The following is a 21,996-nucleotide window of genomic DNA, read 5'->3' as shown; positions in this document are numbered from 1 at the left end:
CTCAAGAAGAATGAAAGTGCCAATCTTTTCAAGCCTGCCACTGAGGGCCGAAGGACTGCTCAGATCCCAAGAAGAATGAAAGTGCCATTCTCGGCAAGTCTCCCATTGAAGGCAGAAGGGCTGCTCAGATCCCAAGAAGAATTCAAGTGCCATTCTTGGCAAGCCTGCCATTGAGGGCAGAAGGACTGCTCATATCCCAAGAAGAAGGAACATGCCATTCCTGGTAAGCCTGCCATTGAGGGAAGATGGACTGCACAGATCCCAAGAAGAATGAAAGTGCCATTCTTGGCAAGCCTGCCATTGAGGGCAGAAGGACTGCTCATATCCCAAGAAGAAGGAACATGCCATTCCTGGTAAGCCTGACATTGAGGGCAGAAGGACTGCTCAGATCCCATGAAGAATGAAAGGGCCATTCATGCAAGCCTGCCATTGAGGGCAGAAGGACTGCTAGATCGCAAGAAGAATGAAAGGGCCCTTTTTGGCAAGCCTGCCACTGACGGCAGAATAACTGCTCAGATCTCAAGAAAAATGAAAGTGCCAATCTTTTCATGGCTGCCACTGAGGGCCGAAGGACTGCTCAGATCCCAAGAAGAATGAAAGTGCCATTCTCGGCAAGTCTGCCATTGAAGGCAGAAGGGCTGCTCAGATCCCAAGAAGAAAGCAAGTGGTATTCTTGGCAGGCCTGCCATTGAGGGCAGAAGGACAGTTCAGAACCCAAGAAGAATGAAAGTGCCATTGTTTGCAATCCCGATAATGAGGTCAGAAGGACTGCTCATATCCCAAGAAGAAGGAAAATGCTATTCTTGGCAAGCCTGCCATTGAGGGCAGAAGGACTGCTCAGATCCCATGAAGAATGAAAGGGCCATTCATGCAAGCCTGCCATTGAGGGCAGAAGGACAGCTTAGATCCAAAGAAGAATGCAACTGCCATCCTTTGCAAGCCTGCAATTCAGGGTAGAAGGACTGCTCAGATCCCAAGAAGAATGCAAGTGCCATTGTTTGCAAATCTGTCATTGAGGGCAGAAGGACAGCTCAGTTCGCAAGAAGAATGAAAGTGCCAATCTTTGCAAGCCTGCCATTGAGGGAAGAAGGACTGCTAGATCGCAAGAAGAATGAAAGTGCCATTCTTTGCAAGTCTGCCATTGAGGGCAGAAGGACTACTAGATCCCAAGAAGAATGCAAGTGCCATTCTTTGCAAGCCTGACATTGAGGGCAGGAGGACTGCTAGATCGCAAGAACAATGAAAGGGCCCTTTTTGGCAAGCCTGCCACTGAGGGCAGAAGGACTGCTCAGATCTCAAGAAGAATGAAATTGCCAATCTTTTCAAGCCTGCCACTGAGGGCCGAAGGACTGCTCAGATCCCAAGAAGAATGAAAGGGCCATTCTCGGCAAGTCTGCCATTGAAGGCAGAAGGGCTGCCCAGATCCCAAGAAGAATGCAAGTGCTATTCTTGGCAGGCCTGCCATTGAGGGCAGAATGACAGTTCAGATCCCAAGAAGAATGAAAGTGCCATTGTTTGCAATCCTGCTAATGAGGTCAGAAGGACTGCTCATATCCCAAGAAGAAGGAAAATGCCATTCTTGGCAAGCCTGAAATTGAGGGCATAAGGACTGCTCAAATCCCAAGAAGAATGAAAGCGCCATTCTTGGCAAGCCTGCCATTGAGGGCAGATGGACTGCACAGATCCCAAGAATAATGAAAGTGGCATTCTTGGCAAGCCTGCCATTGAGGGCAGAAGGACTGCTCAGATCCCATGATGAATGAAAGGGCCATTCATGCAAGCCTGCCATTGAGGGCAGAAGGACATCTTAGATCCCAAGAAGAATGCAAGTGCCGTTCTTTGCAAGCCTGCCATTGAGGGAAGAAGGACTGCTAAGATCCCAAGAAGAATGCAAGTGGCATTCTTTGCAATTCTGCCATTGAGGGCAGAAGGACTGCTAGATCACAAGAAGAATGCAAGCGTCATTCTTTGCAAGCCTGCCATTGAGGGCAGAAGGACTGCTAGATCCCAAGAAGAATGAAAGGGCCCTTTTTGGCAAGCCTGCCACTGAGGGCAGAAGGACTGCTCAGATCTCACGAAGAATGAAAGTGCCAATCTTTTCAAGTCTGCCACTGAGGGCCGAAGGACTGCTCAGATCCCAAGAAGAATGCAAGTGCCATTCTTGGCAAGCTGCCATTGAGGGCAGAAGGACTGCTCAGATCCCATGAAGAATGAAAGTGCCATTCTTGGCAAGCCTGCCATTTAAGGCAGAAGAACTGCTCAGATCCCCAGAAGAATTAAAGTGCCATTCTTGGCAAGCCTGCCATTGAGGGCAGGAGGACTGCTCAGAACCCAAGCAGAATGAAAGTGGCAATATTTGCAAGCCTGCCATTGAGGGCAGAAGGACAGCTCAGATTGCAAGAAGAATGAAAGTGCCAATCTTTGCAAGCCTGCCATTGAGGGAAGAAGGACTGCTAAGATCCCAAGAAGAATGCAAGTGGCATTCTTTGCAATTCTGCCATTCAGGGCAGAAGGACTGCTAGATCACAAGAAGAATGCAAGCGTCATTCTTTGCAAGCCTGCCATTGAGGGGAGAAGGACTGCTAGATCCCAAGAAGAATGAAAGGGCCCTTTTTGGCAAGCCTGCCACTGAGGGCAGAAGGACTGCTCAGATCCCAAGAAGAATGCAAGTGCCATTCCTGGCAAGCCTGCCATTGAGGGCAGAAGGACCGCTGAGATCCCAAGCAGAATAAAAGTGCCAATCTTTGCAAGCCTGCAATTGAGGGAAGAAGGACTGCTAAGATCACAAGAAGAATGCAAGAGCCATTCTTTGCAAGCCTGCCATTGAGGGCAGAGGGACTGCTCAGATTCCAAGAAGAAAGAAAGTGTCAATCTTGGCAAGATTACCATTAAGGGCAAAAGGACTGCTCAGATCCCAAGAAGAATGAAATGCCATTCTTTGCAAGCCTACCATTGAGGGCAGAAGGAGTGCTCAGATCTCAAGAAGAATGAAAGTGTCATTCTTGGCAAGCCGTCCAGTGAGGGCTGAAGGACAGCTCAGATCCCAAGAAGAATGAAAGTGCTATTGTTTGCAATCCCGCCAATGAAGTCAGAAGGACTGCTCAGATCCCAAGAAGAATGAAAGTGCCATTCTTGGCAAGCCTGCCATTGAGGGCAGAAGGACTGCTCAGATCCCAAGAAGAATGAAAGGGACAATCTTGGCAAGCCTCCCATTGAGGGCAGAAGGGCTGCTCAGATCCCAAGAAGAATGCAAGTGCCATTCCTAGCAAGCCTGAGTGCAGAAGGGCTGCTCATATCCCAAGAAGAATGCAAGTGCCATTCTTGGCAAGCCTGCCATTGAGGGCAGAAGGACTGCTCAGATCCCAAGAAGAATGAAAGTGCCAATCTTTGCAAGCCTCCCATTGAGGGCAGAAGGGCTGCTCAGATCCCAAGAATAATGAAAGGGCCCTGTTTGGCAAGCCTGCCACTGAGGGCCGAAGGACTGCTCAGATCCCAAGAAGAATGCAAGTGCCATTCTTAGCAAGCCTGAGTGCAGAAGGGCTGCTCATATCCCAAGAAGAATGCAAGTGCCATTCTTGGCAAGCCTGTCATTGAGGGCAGATGGACTGCACAGCTCCCAAGAAGAATGAAAGTGCCAATATTTGCAAGCCTGCCATTTAGGGCAGAAGGACTGCTCAGATCCCAAGAAGAATGCAAGCGCCATTCTTGGCAAGCCTGCCATTGAGGGCAGATGGACTGCTCAGATCCCAAGAAGAATGAAAGTGCCATTCTTGGCAAGCCTGCCATTGAGGGCAGAAGGACTGCTCAGATCCCAAGAAGTATGCAAGTGCCATTCCTGGCAAGCCTGCCATTTAGGGCAGAAGGACAGCTGAGATCCCAAGAAGAATGAAAGTGCCATTCTTTGCAAGCCTGCCATTGAGGGCAGAGGGACTGCTCAGATTCCAAGAAGAAAGAAAGTGTCAATCTTGGCAAGACTACCATTAAGGGCAAAAGGACTGCTCAGATCCCAAGAAGAATGAAATGCCATTCTTTGCAAGCCTACCATTGAGGGCAGAAGGAGTGCTCAGATCTCAAGAAGAATGAAAGTGTCATTCTTGGCAAGCCGTCCAGTGAGGGCTGAAGGACAGCTCAGATCCCAAGAAGAATGAAAGTGCCATTGTTTGCAATCCTGCCAATGAAGTCAGAAGGACTGCTCAGATCCCAAGAAAAATGAAAGTGCCATTCTTGGCAAGCCTGCCATTGAGGTCAGAAGGACTGCTCAGATCCCAAGAAGAATGAAAGGGACAATCTTGGCAAGCCTCCCATTGAGGGCAGAAGGGCTGCTCAGATCCCAAGAATAATGAAAGGGCCCTGTTTGGCAAGCCTGCCACTGAGGGCCGAAGGACTGCTCAGATCCCAAGAAGAATGCAAGTGCCATTCTTAGCAAGCCTGAGTGCAGAAGGGCTGCTCATATCCCAAGAAGAATGCAAGTTCCATTCTTGCCAAGCCTGACATTGAGGGCAGATGGACTGCACAGCTCCCAAGAAGAATGAAAGTGCCAATATTTGCAAGCCTGCCATTTAGGGCAGAAGGACTGCTCAGATCCCAAGAAGAATGCAAGCGCCATTCTTGGCAAGCCTGCCATTGAGGGCAGATGGACTGCTCAGATCCCAAGAAGAATGAAAGGGCCATTCTTGGAAAGCCTGCCATTGAGGGCTGAAGAACTGCTCAGATCCCAGGAAGAATTAAAGGGCCATTCTTGGCAAGCCTGCCATTGAGGGCAGAAGGACTGCTCAGATCCCAGGAAGAATTAAAGTGCCATTCTTGGCAAGCCTGCCATTGAGGGCAGGAAGACTGCTCAGATCCCAAGCAGAATGAAAGTGCCAATATTTGCAAGCCTGCCATTGAGGGCAGAAGGACTGCTCAGAACCCAAGAAGAATGAAAGTGCCATTCTTGGCAAGCCTGCCATTGAGGGCAGAAGGACTATTCAGATCCCAAGAAGAATGAAAGTGCCAATCTTTGCATGCATGCCATTGAGGGCAGAAGGACTGCTAATATCCCATGAAGAATGAAAGGGCCATTCAAGATAAGCCTGCCATTGAGGGCAGAAGGACAGCTCTGATCCGAAGAAGAATGCAACTGCCATTATTTGCAAGCCTGCCATTGAGGGCAGAAGGACTGCTCAGATCCCAAGAAGAATACAAGTGTCATTCCTGGCAAGCCTGCCATTGAGGGCAGAAAGACCGCTGAGATCCCAAGAAGAATAAAAGTGCCAATCTTTGTAATCCTGCAATTGAGGGAAGAAGGACTGCTAAGATCCCAAGAAGAATGAAAGTGCCATTCTTTGCAAGCCTGCCATTGAGGGCAGAGGGACTGCTCAGATTCCAAGAGGAAAGAAAGTGTCAATCTTGGCAAGTCCACCATTAAGGGCAAAAGGACTGCTCAGATCCCAAGAAGAATGAAATGCCATTCTTTGCAAGCCTACCATTGAGGGCAGAATGAGTGCTCAGATCTCAAGAAGAATGAAAGTATCATTCTTGGCAAGCCGTCCAGTGAGGGCTGAAGGACAGCTCAGATCCCAAGAAGAATGAAAGTGCCATTGTTTGCAATCCTGCCAATGAAGTCAGAAGGACTGCTCAGATCCCAAGAAGAATGAAAGTGCCATTCTTGGCAAGCCTGCCATTGAGGGCAGAAGGACTGCTCAGATCCCAAGAAGAATGAAAGGGACAATCTTGGCAAGCCTCCCATTGAGGGCAGAAGGGCTGCTCAGATCCCAAGAATAATGAAAGGGCCCTGTTTGGCAAGCCTGCCACTGAGGGCCGAAGGACTGCTCAGATCCCAAGAAGAATGCAAGTGCCAATATTTGCAAGCTGCCATTGAGGGCAGAAGGACTGCTCAGAACCCAAGAAGAATGAAAGTGCCATTCTTGGCAAGTCTGCCATTGAGGGCAGAAGGACTACTCAGATCCCAAGAAGAATGAAAGTGCCAATCTTTGCAAGCATGCCATTGAGGGCAGAAGGACTGCTAATATCCCATGAAGAATGAAAGGGCCATTCAAGATAAGCCTGCCATTGAGGGCAGAAGGACAGCTCTGATCCGAAGAAGAATGCAACTGCCATTATTTGCAAGCCTCCCATTGAGGAAAGAAGGACTGCTCAGATCACAAGAAGAATGCAAGTGTCATTCCTGGCAAGCCTGCCATTGAGGGCAGATGGACTGCACAGCTCCCAAGAAGAATGAAAGTGTCAATATTTGCAAGGCTGCCATTTAGGGCAGAAGGACTGCTCAGATCCCAAGAAGAATGAAAGTGCCAATATTTGCAAGCCTGCCATTTAGGGCAGAAGGACTGCTCAGATCCCAAGAAGAATGCAAGCGCCATTCTTGGCAAGCCTGCCATTGAGGGCAGATGGACTGCTCAGATCCCAAGAAGAATGAAAGGGCCATTTGTGGCAAGCCTGCCATTGAGGGCAGAAGGACAGCTCTGATCCCAAGAAGAATGCAACTGCCATTATTTGCAAGCCTCCCATTGAGGGCAGAAGGGCTGCTCAGATCCCAAGAATAATGAAAGGGCCCTGTTTGGCAAGCCTGCCACTGAGGGCCGAAGGACTGCTCAGATCCCAAGAAGAATGCAAGTGCCATTCTTAGCAAGCCTGAGTGCAGAAGGGCTGCTCATATCCCAAGAAGAATGCAAGTTCCATTCTTGCCAAGCCTGAAATTGAGGGCAGATGGACTGCACAGCTCCCAAGAAGAATGAAAGTGCCAATATTTGCAAGCCTGCCATTTAGGGCAGAAGGACTGCTCAGATCCCAAGAAGAATGCAAGCGCCATTCTTGGCAAGCCTGCCATTGAGGGCAGATGGACTGCTCAGATCCCAAGAAGAATGAAAGGGCCATTCTTGGAAAGCCTGCCATTGAGGGCTGAAGAACTGCTCAGATCCCAGGAAGAATTAAAGTGCCATTCTTGGCAAGCCTGCCATTGAGGGCAGAAGGACTGCTCAGATCCCAGGAAGAATTAAAGTGCCATTCTTGGCAAGCCTGCCATTGAGGGCAGGAAGACTGCTCAGATCCCAAGCAGAATGAAAGTGCCAATATTTGCAAGCCTGCCATTGAGGGCAGAAGGACTGCTCAGAACCCAAGAAGAATGAAAGTGCCATTCTTGGCAAGCCTGCCATTGAGGGCAGAAGGACTATTCAGATCCCAAGAAGAATGAAAGTGCCAATCTTTGCAAGCATGCCATTGAGGGCAGAAGGACTGCTAATATCCCATGAAGAATGAAAGGGCCATTCAAGATAAGCCTGACATTGAGGGCAGAAGAACAGCTCTGATCCGAAGAAGAATGCAACTGCCATTATTTGCAAGCCTGCCATTGAGGGCAGAAGGACTGCTCAGATCCCAAGAAGAATACAAGTGTCATTCCTGGCAAGCCTGCCATTGAGGGCAGAAAGACCGCTGAGATCCCAAGAAGAATAAAAGTGCCAATCTTTGCAATCCTGCAATTGAGGGAAGAAGGACTGCTAAGATCCCAAGAAGAATGAAAGTGCCATTCTTTGCAAGCCTGCCATTGAGGGCAGAGGGACTGCTCAGATTCCAAGAGGAAAGAAAGTGTCAATCTTGGCAAGTCCACCATTAAGGGCAAAAGGACTGCTCAGATCCCAAGAAGAATGAAATGCCATTCTTTGCAAGCCTACCATTGAGGGCAGAATGAGTGCTCAGATCTCAAGAAGAATGAAAGTATCATTCTTGGCAAGCCGTCCAGTGAGGGCTGAAGGACAGCTCAGATCCCAAGAAGAATGAAAGTGCCATTGTTTGCAATCCTGCCATTGAGGGCAGAAGGACTGCTCAGATCCCAAGAAGAATGAAAGGGACAATCTTGGCAAGCCTCCCATTGAGGGCAGAAGGGCTGCTCAGATCCCAAGAATAATGAAAGGGCCCTGTTTGGCAAGCCTGCCACTGAGGGCCGAAGGACTGCTCAGATCCCAAGAAGAATGCAAGTGCCAATATTTGCAAGCTGCCATTGAGGGCAGAAGGACTGCTCAGAACCCAAGAAGAATGAAAGTGCCATTCTTGGCAAGTCTGCCATTGAGGGCAGAAGGACTACTCAGATCCCAAGAAGAATGAAAGTGCCAATCTTTGCAAGCATGCCATTGAGGGCAGAAGGACTGCTAATATCCCATGAAGAATGAAAGGGCCATTCAAGATAAGCCTGCCATTGAGGGCAGAAGGACAGCTCTGATCCGAAGAAGAATGCAACTGCCATTATTTGCAAGCCTCCCATTGAGGAAAGAAGGACTGCTCAGATCCCAAGAAGAATGCAAGTGTCATTCCTGGCAAGCCTGCCATTGAGGGCAGATGGACTGCACAGCTCCCAAGAAGAATGCAAGCGCCATTCTTGGCAAGCCTCCCATTGAGGGCAGATGGACTGCTCAGATCCCAAGAAGAATGAAAGGGCCAATCTTTGCAAGCCTCCCATTGAGGGCAGAAGGGCTGCTCAGATCCCAAGAATAATGAGAGGGCCCTGTTTGGCAAGCCTGCCACTGAGGGCCGAAGGACTGCTCAGATCCCAAGAAGAATGCAAGTGCCATTCTTAGCAAGCCTGAGTGCAGAAGAGCTGCTCATATCCCAAGAAGAATGCAAGTGCCATTCTTGGCAAGCCTGCCATTGAGGGCAGATGGACTGCACAGCTCCCAAGAAGAATGAAAGTGCCAATATTTGCAAGCCTGCCATTTAGGGCAGAAGGACTGCTCAGATCCCAAGAAGAATGCAAGCGCCATTCTTGGCAAGCCTGCCATTGAGGGCAGATGGACTGCTCAGATCCCAAGAAGAATGAAAGGGCCATTCGTGGCAAGCCTGCCATTGAGGGCAGAAGGACAGCTCTGATCCCAAGAAGAATGCAACTGCCATTATTTGCAAGCCTCCCATTGAGGAAAGAAGGACTGCTCAGATCCCAAGAAGAATGCAAGTGCCAATCTTTGCAAGCCTGCAATTGAGGGAAGAAGGACTGCTAAGATTCCAAGACGAATGCAAGAGCTATTCTTTGCAAGCATGCCATTGAGGGCAGAGGGACTGCTCAGATTCCAAGAAGAAAGAAAGTGTCAATCTTGGCAAGACTACCATTAAGGGCAAAAGGACTGCTCAGATCCCAAGAAGAATGAAATGCCATTCTTTGCAAGCCTACCATTGAGGGCAGAAGGAGTGCTCAGATGTCAAGAAGAATGAAAGTGTTATTCTTGCAAGCCGTCCAGTGAGGGCTGAAGGACAGCTCAGATCCCAAGAAGGATGAAAGTGCCATTGTTTGCAATCCTGCCAATGAAGTCAGAAGGGCTGCTCAGATCCCAAGAAGAAAGCAAATGGTATTCTTGGCAGGCCTGCCATTGAGGGCAGAAGGACAGTTCAGAACCCAAGAAGAATGAAAGTGCCATTGTTTGCAATCCCGATAATGAGGTCAGAAGGACTGCTCATATCCCAAGAAGAAGGAAAATGCTATTCTTGGCAAGCCTGCCATTGAGGGCAGAAGGACTGCTCAGATTCCATGAAGAATGAAAGGGCCATTCATGCAAGCCTGCCATTGAGGGCAGAAGGACAGCTTAGATCCCAAGAAGAATGCAACTGCCATCCTTTGCAAGCCTGCAATTCAGGGTAGAAGGACTGCTCAGATCCCAAGAAGAATGAAAGTGCCAATCTTTGCAAGCCTGCCATTGAGGGAAGAAGGACTGCTAGATCGCAAGAAGAATGAAAGTGCCATTCTTTGCAAGTCTGCCATTGAGGGCAGGAGGACTACTAGATCCCAAGAAGAATGCAAGTGCCATTCTTTGCAAGCCTGACATTGAGGGCAGGAGGTCTGCTAGATCGCAAGAACAATGAAAGGGCCCTTTTTGGCAAGCCTGCCACTGAGGGCAGAAGGACTGCTCAGATCTCAAGAAGAATGAAATTGCCAATCTTTTCAAGCCTGCCACTGAGGGCCGAAGGACTGCTCAGATCCCAAGAAGAATGAAAGGGCCATTCTCTGCAAGTCTGCCATTGAAGGCAGAAGGGCTGCTCAGATCCTAAGAAGAATGCAAGTGCTATTCTTGGCAGGCCTGCCATTGAGGGCAGAAGGACAGTTCAGATCCCAAGAAGAATGAAAGTGCCATTGTTTGCAATCCTGCTAATGAGGTCAGAAGGACTGCTCATATCCCAAGAAGAAGGAAAATGCCATTCTTGGCAAGCCTGAAATTGAGGGCATAAGGACTGCTCAGATCCCAAGAAGAATGAAAGCGCCATTCTTGGCAAGCCTGCCATTGAGGGCAGATGGACTGCACAGATCCCAAGAATAATGAAAGTGGCATTCTTGGCAAGCCTGCCATTGAGGGCAGAAGGACTGCTCAGATCCCATGACGAATGAAAGGGCCATTCATGCAAGCCTGCCATTGAGGGCAGAAGGACAGCTTAGATCCCAAGAAGAATGCAAGTGCCGTTCTTTGCAAGCCTGCCATTGAGGGAAGAAGGACTGCTAAGATCCCAAGAAGAATGCAAGTGGCATTCTTTGCAATTCTGCCATTGAGGGCAGAAGGACTGCTAGATCACAAGAAGAATGCAAGCGTCATTCTTTGCAAGCCTGCCATTGAGGGCAGAAGGACTGCTAGATCCCAAGAAGAATGAAAGGGCCCTTTTTGGCAAGCCTGCCACTGAGGGCAGAAGGACTGCTCAGATCTCACGAAGAATGAAAGTGCCAATCTTTTCAAGTCTGCCACTGAGGGCCGAAGGACTGCTCAGATCCCAAGAAGAATGCAAGTGCCATTCTTGGCAAGCTGCCATTGAGGGCAGCAGGACTGCTCAGATCCCATGAAGAATGAAAGTGCCATTCTTGGCAAGCCTGCCATTGAAGGCAGAAGAACTGCTCAGATCCCCAGAAGAATTAAAGTGCCATTCTTGGCAAGCCTGCCATTGAGGGCAGGAGGACTGCACAGAACCCAAGCAGAATGAAAGTGGCAATATTTGCAAGCCTGCCATTGAGGGCAGAAGGACAGCTCAGATTGCAAGAAGAATGAAAGTGCCAATCTTTGCAAGCCTGCCATTGAGGGAAGAAGGACTGCTAAGATCCCAAGAAGAATGCAAGTGGCATTCTTTGCAATTCTGCCATTCAGGGCAGAAGGACTGCTAGATCACAAGAAGAATGCAAGCGTCATTCTTTGCAAGCCTGCCATTGAGGGGAGAAGGACTGCTAGATCCAAAGAAGAATGAAAGGGCCCTTTTTGGCAAGCCTGCCACTGAGGGCAGAAGGACTGCTCAGATCCCAAGAAGAATGCAAGTGCCATTCATGGCAAGCCTGCCATTGAGGGCAGAAGGACCGCTGAGATCCCAAGAAGAATAAAAGTGCCAATATTTGCAAGCCTGCAATTGAGGGAAGAAGGACTGCTAAGATCACAAGAAGAATGCAAGAGCCATTCTTTGCAAGCCTGCCATTGAGGGCAGAGGGACTGCTCAGATTCCAAGAAGAAAGAAAGTGTCAATCTTGGCAAGATTACCATTAAGGGCAAAAGGACTGCTCAGATCCCAAGAAGAATGAAATGCCATTCTTTGCAAGCCTACCATTGAGGGCAGAAGGAGTGCTCAGATCTCAAGAAGAATGAAAGTGTCATTCTTGGCAAGCCGTCCAGTCAGGGCTGAAGGACAGCTCAGATCCCAAGAAGAATGAAAGTGCTATTGTTTGCAATCCCGCCAATGAAGTCAGAAGGACTGCTCAGATCCCAAGAAGAATGAAAGTGCCATTCTTGGCAAGCCTGCCATTGAGGGCAGAAGGACTGCTCAGATCCCAAGAAGAATGAAAGGGACAATCTTGGCAATCCTCCCATTGAGGGCAGAAGGGCTGCTCAGATCCCAAGAAGAATGCAAGTGCCATTCCTAGCAAGCCTGAGTGCAGAAGGGCTGCTCATATCCCAAGAAGAATGGAAGTGCCATTCTTGGCAAGCCTGCCATTGAGGGCAGATGGACTGCTCAGATCCCAAGAAGAATGAAAGTGCCATTCTTGGCAAGCCTGCCATTGAGGGCAGAAGGACTGCTCAGATCCCAAGAAGAATGAAAGTGCCAATCTTTGCAAGCCTCCCATTGAGGGCAGAAGGGCTGCTCAGATCCGAAGAATAATGAAAGGGCCCTGTTTGGCAAGCCTGCCACTGAGGGCCGAAGGACTGCTCAGATCCCAAGAAGAATGCAAGTGCCATTCTTAGCAAGCCTGAGTGCAGAAGGGCTGCTCATATCCCAAGAAGAATGCAAGTGCCATTCTTGGCAAGCCTGCCATTGAGGGCAGATGGACTGCACAGCTCCCAAGAAGAATGAAAGTGGCAATATTTGCAAGCCTACTATTTAGGCCAGAAGGACTGCTCAGATCCCAAGAAGAATGCAAGCGCCATTCTTGGCAAGCCTGCCATTGAGGGCAGATGGACTGCTCAGATCCCAAGAAGAATGAAAGTGCCATTCTTGGCAAGCCTGCCATTGAGGGCAGAAGGACTGCTCAGATCCCAAGAAGTATGCAAGTGCCATTCCTGGCAAGCCTGCCATTGAGGGCAGAAGGACAGCTGAGATCCCAAGAAGAATGAAAGTGCCAATCTTTGCAAGCCTGCAATTGAGGGAAGAAGGACTGCTAAGATCCCAAGACGAATGCAAGAGCCATTCTTTGCAAGCCTGCCATTGAGGGCAGAGGGACTGCTCAGATCCCAAGAAGAATGAAAGGGACAATCTTGGCAAGCCTCCCATTGAGGGCAGAAGGGCTGCTCAGATCCCAAGAATAATGAAAGGGCCCTGTTTGGCAAGCCTGCCACTGAGGGCCGAAGGACTGCTCAGATCCCAAGAAGAATGCAAGTGCCATTCTTAGCAAGCCTGAGTGCAGAAAGGCTGCTCATATCCCAAGAAGAATGGAAGTGCCATTCTTGGCAAGCCTGCCATTGAGGGCAGATGGACTGCACAGCTCCCAAGAAGAATGAAAGTGTCAATATTTGCAAGGCTGGATTTAGGGCAGAAGGACTGCTCAGATCCCAAGAAGAATGCAAGCGCCATTCTTGGCAAGCCTGCCATTGAGGGCAGATGGACTGCTCAGATCCCAAGAAGAATGCAAGTGCCATTCTTAGCAAGCCTGAGTGCAGAAGAGCTGCACATATCCTAAGAAGAATGCAAGCGCCATTCTTGGCAAGCCTGCCATTGAGGGCAGATGGACTGCACAGCTCCCAAGAAGAATGAAAGTGCCAATATTTGCAAGCCTGCCATTTAGGGCAGAAGGACTGCTCAGATCCCAAGAAGAATGCAAGCGCCATTCTTGGCAAGCCTGCCATTGAGGGCAGATGGACTGCTCAGATCCCAAGAAGAATGAAAGTGCCATTCTTGGCAAGCTTGCCATTGAGGGCAGAAGGACTGCTCAGATCCCAAGAAGTATGCAAGTGCCATTCCTGGCAAGCCTGCCATTGAGGGCAGAAGGACCGCTGAGATCCCAAGAAGAATGAAAGTGCCAATCTTTGCAAGCCTGCCATTGAGGGCAGAAGGAATGCTAAGATCCCATGAAGAATGAAAGGGCCATTCATGGCAAGCCTGCCATTGAGGGCAGAAGGACAGCTCTGATCCCAAGAAGAATGCAACTGCCATTATTTGCAAGCCTCCCATTGAGGAAAGAAGGACTGCTCAGATCCCAAGAAGAATGAAAGTGCCATTCTTGGCAAGCCTGCCATTGAGGTCAGAAGGACTGCTCAGATCCCAAGAAGAATGAAAGGGACAATCTTGGCAAGCCTCCCATTGAGGGCAGAAGGGCTGCTCAGATCCCATGAAGAATGAAAGGGCCATTCATGGCAAGCCTGCCATTGAGGCCAGAATGGCAGCTCAGATCCGAAGAAGAATGCAACTGCCATTCTTTGCAAGCCTGCTATTGAGGAAAGAAGGACTGCTCAAATCCCAAGAAGAATGCAAGTACCATTCTTGGCAAGCCTGCCATTGAGGGCAGATGGACTGCACAACTCCCAAGAAGAATGAAAGTGCCAATATTTGCAAGCCTGCCATTTAGGGCAGAAGGACTGCTCAGATCCCAAGAAGAATGCAAGCGCCATTCTTGGCAAGCCTGCCATTGAGGGCAGATGGACTGCTCAGATCCCAAGAAGAATGAAAGTGCCATTCTTGGCAAGCCTGCCATTGAGGGCAGAAGGACTGCTCAGATCCCAAGAAGTATGCAAGTGCCATTCCTGGCAAGCCTGCCATTGAGGGCAGAAGGACCGCTGAGATCCCAAGAAGAATGAAAGTGCCAATCTTTGCAAGCCTGCAATTGAGGGAAGAAGGACTGCTAAGATCCCAAGACGAATGCAAGAGCCATTCTTTGCAAGCCTGCCATTGAGGGCAGAGGGACTGCTCAGATTCCAAGAAGAAAGAAAGTGTCAATCTTGGCAAGACTACCATTAAGGGCAAAAGGACTGCTCAGATCCCAAGAAGAATGAAATGCCATTCTTTGCAAGCCTACCATTGAGGGCAGAAGGAGTGCTCAGATCTCAAGAAGAATGAAAGTGTCATTGTTTGCAATCCTGCCAATGAAGTCAGAAGGGCTGCTCAGATCCCAAGAAGAATGAAAGTGCCATTCTTGGCAAGCCTGCCATTGAGGTCAGAAGGACTGCTCAGATCCCAAGAAGAATGAAAGGGACAATCTTGGCAAGCCTCCCATTGAGGGCAGAAGGGCTGCTCAGATCCCAAGAATAATGAAAGGGCCCTGTTTGGCAAGCCTGCCACTGAGGGCCAAAGGACTGCTCAGATCCCAAGAAGAATGCAAGTGCCATTCTTAGCAAGCCTGAGTGCAGAAGGGCTGCTCATATCCCAAGAAGAATGCAAGTTCCATTCTTGCCAAGCCTGACACTGAGGGCAGATGGACTGCACAGCTCCCAAGAAGAATGAAAGTGCCAATATTTGCAAGCCTGCCATTTAGGGCAGAAGGACTGCTCAGATCCCAAGAAGAATGCAAGCGCCATTCTTGGCAAGCCTGCCATTGAGGGCAGATGGACTGCTCAGATCCCAAGAAGAATGAAAGGGCCATTCTTGGAAAGCCTGCCATTGAGAGCAGAAGAACTGCTCAGATCCCAGGAAGAATTAAAGTGCCATTCTTGGCAAGCCTGCCATTGAGGGCAGGAGGACTGCTCAGATCCCAAGCAGAATGAAAGTGCCAATATTTGCAAGCCTGCCATTGAGGGCAGAAGGACTGCTCAGAACCCAAGAAGAATGAAAGTGCCATTCTTGGCAAGCCTGCCATTGAGGGCAGAAGGACTACTCAGATCCCAAGAAGAATGAAAGTGCCAATCTTTGCAAGCATGCCATTGAGGGCAGAAGGACTGCTAATATCCCATGAAGAATGAAAGGGCCATTCAAGATAAGCCTGCCATTGAGGGCAGAAGGACAGCTCCGATCCGAAGAAGAATGCAACTGCCATTATTTGCAAGCCTCCCATTGAGGAAAGAAGGACTGCTCAGATCCCAAGAAGAATGCAAGTGCCATTCTTGGCAAGCCTGCCATTGAGGGCAGATGGACTGCACAGCTCCCAAGAAGAATGAAAGTGTCAATATTTGCAAGGCTGCCATTTAGGGCAGAAGGACTGCTCAGATCCCAAGAAGAATGCAAGCGCCATTCTTGGCAAGCCTCCCATTGAGGGCAGATGGACTGCTCAGATCCCAAGAAGAATGAAAGGGCCAATCTTTGCAAGCCTCCCATTGAGGGCAGAAGGGCTGCTCAGATCCCAAGAATAATGAAAGGGCCCTGTTTGGCAAGCCTGCCACTGAGGGCCGAAGGACTGCTCAGATCCCAAGAAGAATGCAAGTGCCATTCTTAGCAAGCCTGAGTGCAGAAGAGCTGCTCATATCCCAAGAAGAATGCAAGTGCCATTCTTGGCAAGCCTGCCATTGAGGGCAGATGGACTGCACAGCTCCCAAGAAGAATGAAAGTGCCAATATTTGCAAGCCTGCCATTTAGGGCAGAAGGACTGCTCAGATCCCAAGAAGAATGCAAGCGCCATTCTTGGCAAGCCTGCCATTGAGGGAAGAAGGACTGCTAGATCGCAAGAAGAATGAAAGTGCCATTCTTTGCAAGTCTGCCATTGAGGGCAGAAGGACTACTAGATCCCAAGAAGAATGCAAGTGCCATTCTTTGCAAGCCTGACATTGAGGGCAGGAGGACTGCTAGATCGCAAGAACAATGAAAGGGCCCTTTTTGGCAAGCCTGCCACTGAGGGCAGAAGGACTGCTCAGATCTCAAGAAGAATGAAATTGCCAATCTTTTCAAGCCTGCCACTGAGGGCCGAAGGACTGCTCAGATCCCAAGAAGAATGAAAGGGCCATTCTCTGCTAGTCTGCCATTGAAGGCAGAAGGGCTGCTCAGATCCTAAGAAGAATGCAAGTGCTATTCTTGGCAGGCCTGCCATTGAGGGCAGAAGGACAGTTCAGATCCCAAGAAGAATGAAAGTGCCATTGTTTGCAATCCTGCTAATGAGGTCAGAAGGACTGCTCATATCCCAAGAAGAAGGAAAATGCCATTCTTGGCAAGCCTGAAATTGAGGGCATAAGGACTGCTCAGATCCCAAGAAGAATGAAAGCGCCATTCTTGGCAAGCCTGCCATTGAGGGCAGATGGACTGCACAGATCCCAAGAATAATGAAAGTGGCATTCTTGGCAAGCCTGCCATTGAGGGCAGAAGGACTGCTCAGATCCCATGACGAATGAAAGGGCCATTCATGCAAGCCTGCCATTGAGGGCAGAAGGACAGCTTAGATCCCAAGAAGAATGCAAGTGCCGTTCTTTGCAAGCCTGCCATTGAGGGAAGAAGGACTGCTAAGATCCCAAGAAGAATGCAAGTGGCATTCTTTGCAATTCTGCCATTGAGGGCAGAAGGACTGCTAGATCACAAGAAGAATGCAAGCGTCATTCTTTGCAAGCCTGCCATTGAGGGCAGAAGGACTGCTAGATCCCAAGAAGAATGAAAGGGCCCTTTTTGGCAAGCCTGCCACTGAGGGCAGAAGGACTGCTCAGATCTCACGAAGAATGAAAGTGCCAATCTTTTCAAGTCTGCCACTGAGGGCCGAAGGACTGCTCAGATCCCAAGAAGAATGCAAGTGCCATTCTTGGCAAGCTGCCATTGAGGGCAGCAGGACTGCTCAGATCCCATGAAGAATGAAAGTGCCATTCTTGGCAAGCCTGCCATTGAAGGCAGAAGAACTGCTCAGATCCCCAGAAGAATTAAAGTGCCATTCTTGGCAAGCCTGCCATTGAGGGCAGGAGGACTGCTCAGAACCCAAGCAGAATGAAAGTGGCAATATTTGCAAGCCTGCCATTGAGGGCAGAAGGACAGCTCAGATTGCAAGAAGAATGAAAGTGCCAATCTTTGCAAGCCTGCCATTGAGGGAAGAAGGACTGCTAAGATCCCAAGAAGAATCAAGTGGCATTCTTTGCAATTCTGCCATTCAGGGCAGAAGGACTGCTAGATCACAAGAAGAATGCAAGCGTCATTCTTTGCAAGCCTGCCATTGAGGGGAGAAGGACTGCTAGATCCAAAGAAGAATGAAAGGGCCCTTTTTGGCAAGCCTGCCACTGAGGGCAGAAGGACTGCTCAGATCCCAAGAAGAATGCAAGTGCCATTCATGGCAAGCCTGCCATTGAGGGCAGAAGGACCGCTGAGATCCCAAGAAGAATAAAAGTGCCAATATTTGCAAGCCTGCAATTGAGGGAAGAAGGACTGCTAAGATCACAAGAAGAATGCAAGAGCCATTCTTTGCAAGCCTGCCATTGAGGGCAGAGGGACTGCTCAGATTCCAAGAAGAAAGAAAGTGTCAATCTTGGCAAGATTACCATTAAGGGCAAAAGGACTGCTCAGATCCCAAGAAGAATGAAATGCCATTCTTTGCAAGCCTACCATTGAGGGCAGAAGGAGTGCTCAGATCTCAAGAAGAATGAAAGTGTCATTCTTGGCAAGCCGTCCAGTCAGGGCTGAAGGACAGCTCAGATCCCAAGAAGAATGAAAGTGCTATTGTTTGCAATCCCGCCAATGAAGTCAGAAGGACTGCTCAGATCCCAAGAAGAATGAAAGTGCCATTCTTGGCAAGCCTGCCATTGAGGGCAGAAGGACTGCTCAGATCCCAAGAAGAATGAAAGGGACAATCTTGGCAATCCTCCCATTGAGGGCAGAAGGGCTGCTCAGATCCCAAGAAGAATGCAAGTGCCATTCCTAGCAAGCCTGAGTGCAGAAGGGCTGCTCATATCCCAAGAAGAATGGAAGTGCCATTCTTGGCAAGCCTGCCATTGAGGGCAGATGGACTGCTCAGATCCCAAGAAGAATGAAAGTGCCATTCTTGGCAAGCCTGCCATTGAGGGCAGAAGGACTGCTCAGATCCCAAGAAGAATGAAAGTGCCAATCTTTGCAAGCCTCCCATTGAGGGCAGAAGGGCTGCTCAGATCCCAAGAATAATGAAAGGGCCCTGTTTGGCAAGCCTGCCACTGAGGGCCGAAGGACTGCTCAGATCCCAAGAAGAATGCAAGTGCCATTCTTAGCAAGCCTGAGTGCAGAAGGGCTGCTCATATCCCAAGAAGAATGCAAGTGCCATTCTTGGCAAGCCTGCCATTGAGGGCAGATGGACTGCACAGCTCCCAAGAAGAATGAAAGTGGCAATATTTGCAAGCCTACTATTTAGGCCAGAAGGACTGCTCAGATCCCAAGAAGAATGCAAGCGCCATTCTTGGCAAGCCTGCCATTGAGGGCAGATGGACTGCTCAGATCCCAAGAAGAATGAAAGTGCCATTCTTGGCAAGCCTGCCATTGAGGGCAGAAGGACTGCTCAGATCCCAAGAAGTATGCAAGTGCCATTCCTGGCAAGCCTGCCATTGAGGGCAGAAGGACAGCTGAGATCCCAAGAAGAATGAAAGTGCCAATCTTTGCAAGCCTGCAATTGAGGGAAGAAGGACTGCTAAGATCCCAAGACGAATGCAAGAGCCATTCTTTGCAAGCCTGCCATTGAGGGCAGAGGGACTGCTCAGATCCCAAGAAGAATGAAAGGGACAATCTTGGCAAGCCTCCCATTGAGGGCAGAAGGGCTGCTCAGATCCCAAGAATAATGAAAGGGCCCTGTTTGGCAAGCCTGCCACTGAGGGCCGAAGGACTGCTCAGATCCCAAGAAGAATGCAAGTGCCATTCTTAGCAAGCCTGAGTGCAGAAAGGCTGCTCATATCCCAAGAAGAATGGAAGTGCCATTCTTGGCAAGCCTGCCATTGAGGGCATATGGACTGCACAGCTCCCAAGAAGAATGAAAGTGTCAATATTTGCAAGGCTGGATTTAGGGCAGAAGGACTGCTCAGATCCCAAGAAGAATGCAAGCGCCATTCTTGGCAAGCCTGCCATTGAGGGCAGATGGACTGCTCAGATCCCAAGAAGAATGCAAGTGCCATTCTTAGCAAGCCTGAGTGCAGAAGAGCTGCACATATCCTAAGAAGAATGCAAGCGCCATTCTTGGCAAGCCTGCCATTGAGGGCAGATGGACTGCACAGCTCCCAAGAAGAATGAAAGTGCCAATATTTGCAAGCCTGCCATTTAGGGCAGAAGGACTGCTCAGATCCCAAGAAGAATGCAAGCGCCATTCTTGGCAAGCCTGCCATTGAGGGCAGATGGACTGCTCAGATCCCAAGAAGAATGAAAGTGCCATTCTTGGCAAGCTTGCCATTGAGGGCAGAAGGACTGCTCAGATCCCAAGAAGTATGCAAGTGCCATTCCTGGCAAGCCTGCCATTGAGGGCAGAAGGACCGCTGAGATCCCAAGAAGAATGAAAGTGCCAATCTTTGCAAGCCTGCCATTGAGGGCAGAAGGAATGCTAAGATCCCATGAAGAATGAAAGGGCCATTCATGGCAAGGCTGCCATTGAGGGCAGAAGGACAGCTCTGATCCCAAGAAGAATGCAACTGCCATTATTTGCAAGCCTCCCATTGAGGAAAGAAGGACTGCTCAGATCCCAAGAAGAATGCAAGTGCCATTCCTTGCAAGCCTGCCATTGAGGGCAGAAGGACCGCTGAGATCCCAAGAAGAATAAAAGTGCCAATGTTTGCAAGCCTGCAATTGAGGGAAGAAGGACTGCTAAGATTCCAAGAAGAATGAAATGCCATTCTTTGCAAGCCTACCATTGAGGGCAGAAGGAGTGCTCAGATGTCAAGAAGAATGAAAGTGTCATTCTTGGCAAGCCGTCCAGTGAGGGCTGAAGGACAGCTCAGATCCCAAGAAGAATGAAAGTGCCATTGTTTAAAATCCTGCCAATGAAGTCAGAAGGACTGCTCAGATCCCAAGAAGAATGAAAGTGCCATTCTTGGCAAGCCTGCCATTGAGGTCAGAAGGACTGCTCAGATCCCAAGAAGAATGAAAGGGACAATCTTGGCAAGCCTCCCATTGAGGGCAGAAGGGCTGCTCAGATCCCATGAAGAATGAAAGGGCCATTCATGGCAAGCCTGCCATTGAGGCCAGAATGGCAGCTCAGATCCGAAGAAGAATGCAACTGCCATTCTTTGCAAGCCTGCTATTGAGGAAAGAAGGACTGCTCAAATCCCAAGAAGAATGCAAGTACCATTCTTGGCAAGCCTGCCATTGAGGGCAGATGGACTGCACAACTCCCAAGAAGAATGAAAGTGCCAATATTTGCAAGCCTGCCATTTAGGGCAGAAGGACTGCTCAGATCCCAAGAAGAATGCAAGCGCCATTCTTGGCAAGCCTGCCATTGAGGGCAGATGGACTGCTCAGATCCCAAGAAGAATGAAAGTGCCATTCTTGGCAAGCCTGCCATTGAGGGCAGAAGGACTGCTCAGATCCCAAGAAGTATGCAAGTGCCATTCCTGGCAAGCCTGCCATTGAGGGCAGAAGGACCGCTGAGATCCCAAGAAGAATGAAAGTGCCAATCTTTGCAAGCCTGCAATTGAGGGAAGAAGGACTGCTAAGATCCCAAGACGAATGCAAGAGCCATTCTTTGCAAGCCTGCCATTGAGGGCAGAGGGACTGCTCAGATTCCAAGAAGAAAGAAAGTGTCAATCTTGGCAAGACTACCATTAAGGGCAAAAGGACTGCTCAGATCCCAAGAAGAATGAAATGCCATTCTTTGCAAGCCTACCATTGAGGGCAGAAGGAGTGCTCAGATCTCAAGAAGAATGAAAGTGTCATTGTTTGCAATCCTGCCAATGAAGTCAGAAGGGCTGCTCAGATCCCAAGAAGAATGAAAGTGCCATTCTTGGCAAGCCTGCCATTGAGGTCAGAAGGACTGCTCAGATCCCAAGAAGAATGAAAGGGGCAATCTTGGCAAGCCTCCCATTGAGGGCAGAAGGGCTGCTCAGATCCCAAGAATAATGAAAGGGCCCTGTTTGGCAAGCCTGCCACTGAGGGCCAAAGGACTGCTCAGATCCCAAGAAGAATGCAAGTGCCATTCTTAGCAAGCCTGAGTGCAGAAGGGCTGCTCATATCCCAAGAAGAATGCAAGTTCCATTCTTGCCAAGCCTGACATTGAGGGCAGATGGACTGCACAGCTCCCAAGAAGAATGAAAGTGCCAATATTTGCAAGCCTGCCATTTAGGGCAGAAGGACTGCTCAGATCCCAAGAAGAATGCAAGCGCCATTCTTGGCAAGCCTGCCATTGAGGGCAGATGGACTGCTCAGATCCCAAGAAGAATGAAAGGGCCATTCTTGGAAAGCCTGCCATTGAGAGCAGAAGAACTGCTCAGATCCCAGGAAGAATTAAAGTGCCATTCTTGGCAAGCCTGCCATTGAGGGCAGGAGGACTGCTCAGATCCCAAGCAGAATGAAAGTGCCAATATTTGCAAGCCTGCCATTGAGGGCAGAAGGACTGCTCAGAACCCAAGAAGAATGAAAGTGCCATTCTTGGCAAGCCTGCCATTGAGGGCAGAAGGACTACTCAGATCCCAAGAAGAATGAAAGTGCCAATCTTTGCAAGCATGCCATTGAGGGCAGAAGGACTGCTAATATCCCATGAAGAATGAAAGGGCCATTCAAGATAAGCCTGCC

Source organism: Ambystoma mexicanum, chromosome 14 (genome assembly GCF_040938575.1).
Source record: "Ambystoma mexicanum isolate Mex_15411 chromosome 14, UKY_AmexF1_1, whole genome shotgun sequence".
NCBI lineage: Eukaryota > Metazoa > Chordata > Amphibia > Caudata > Ambystomatidae > Ambystoma > Ambystoma mexicanum.
The sequence above is the reverse complement of the archived record's forward strand: the minus strand, read 5'-3'. Positions refer to the sequence as shown.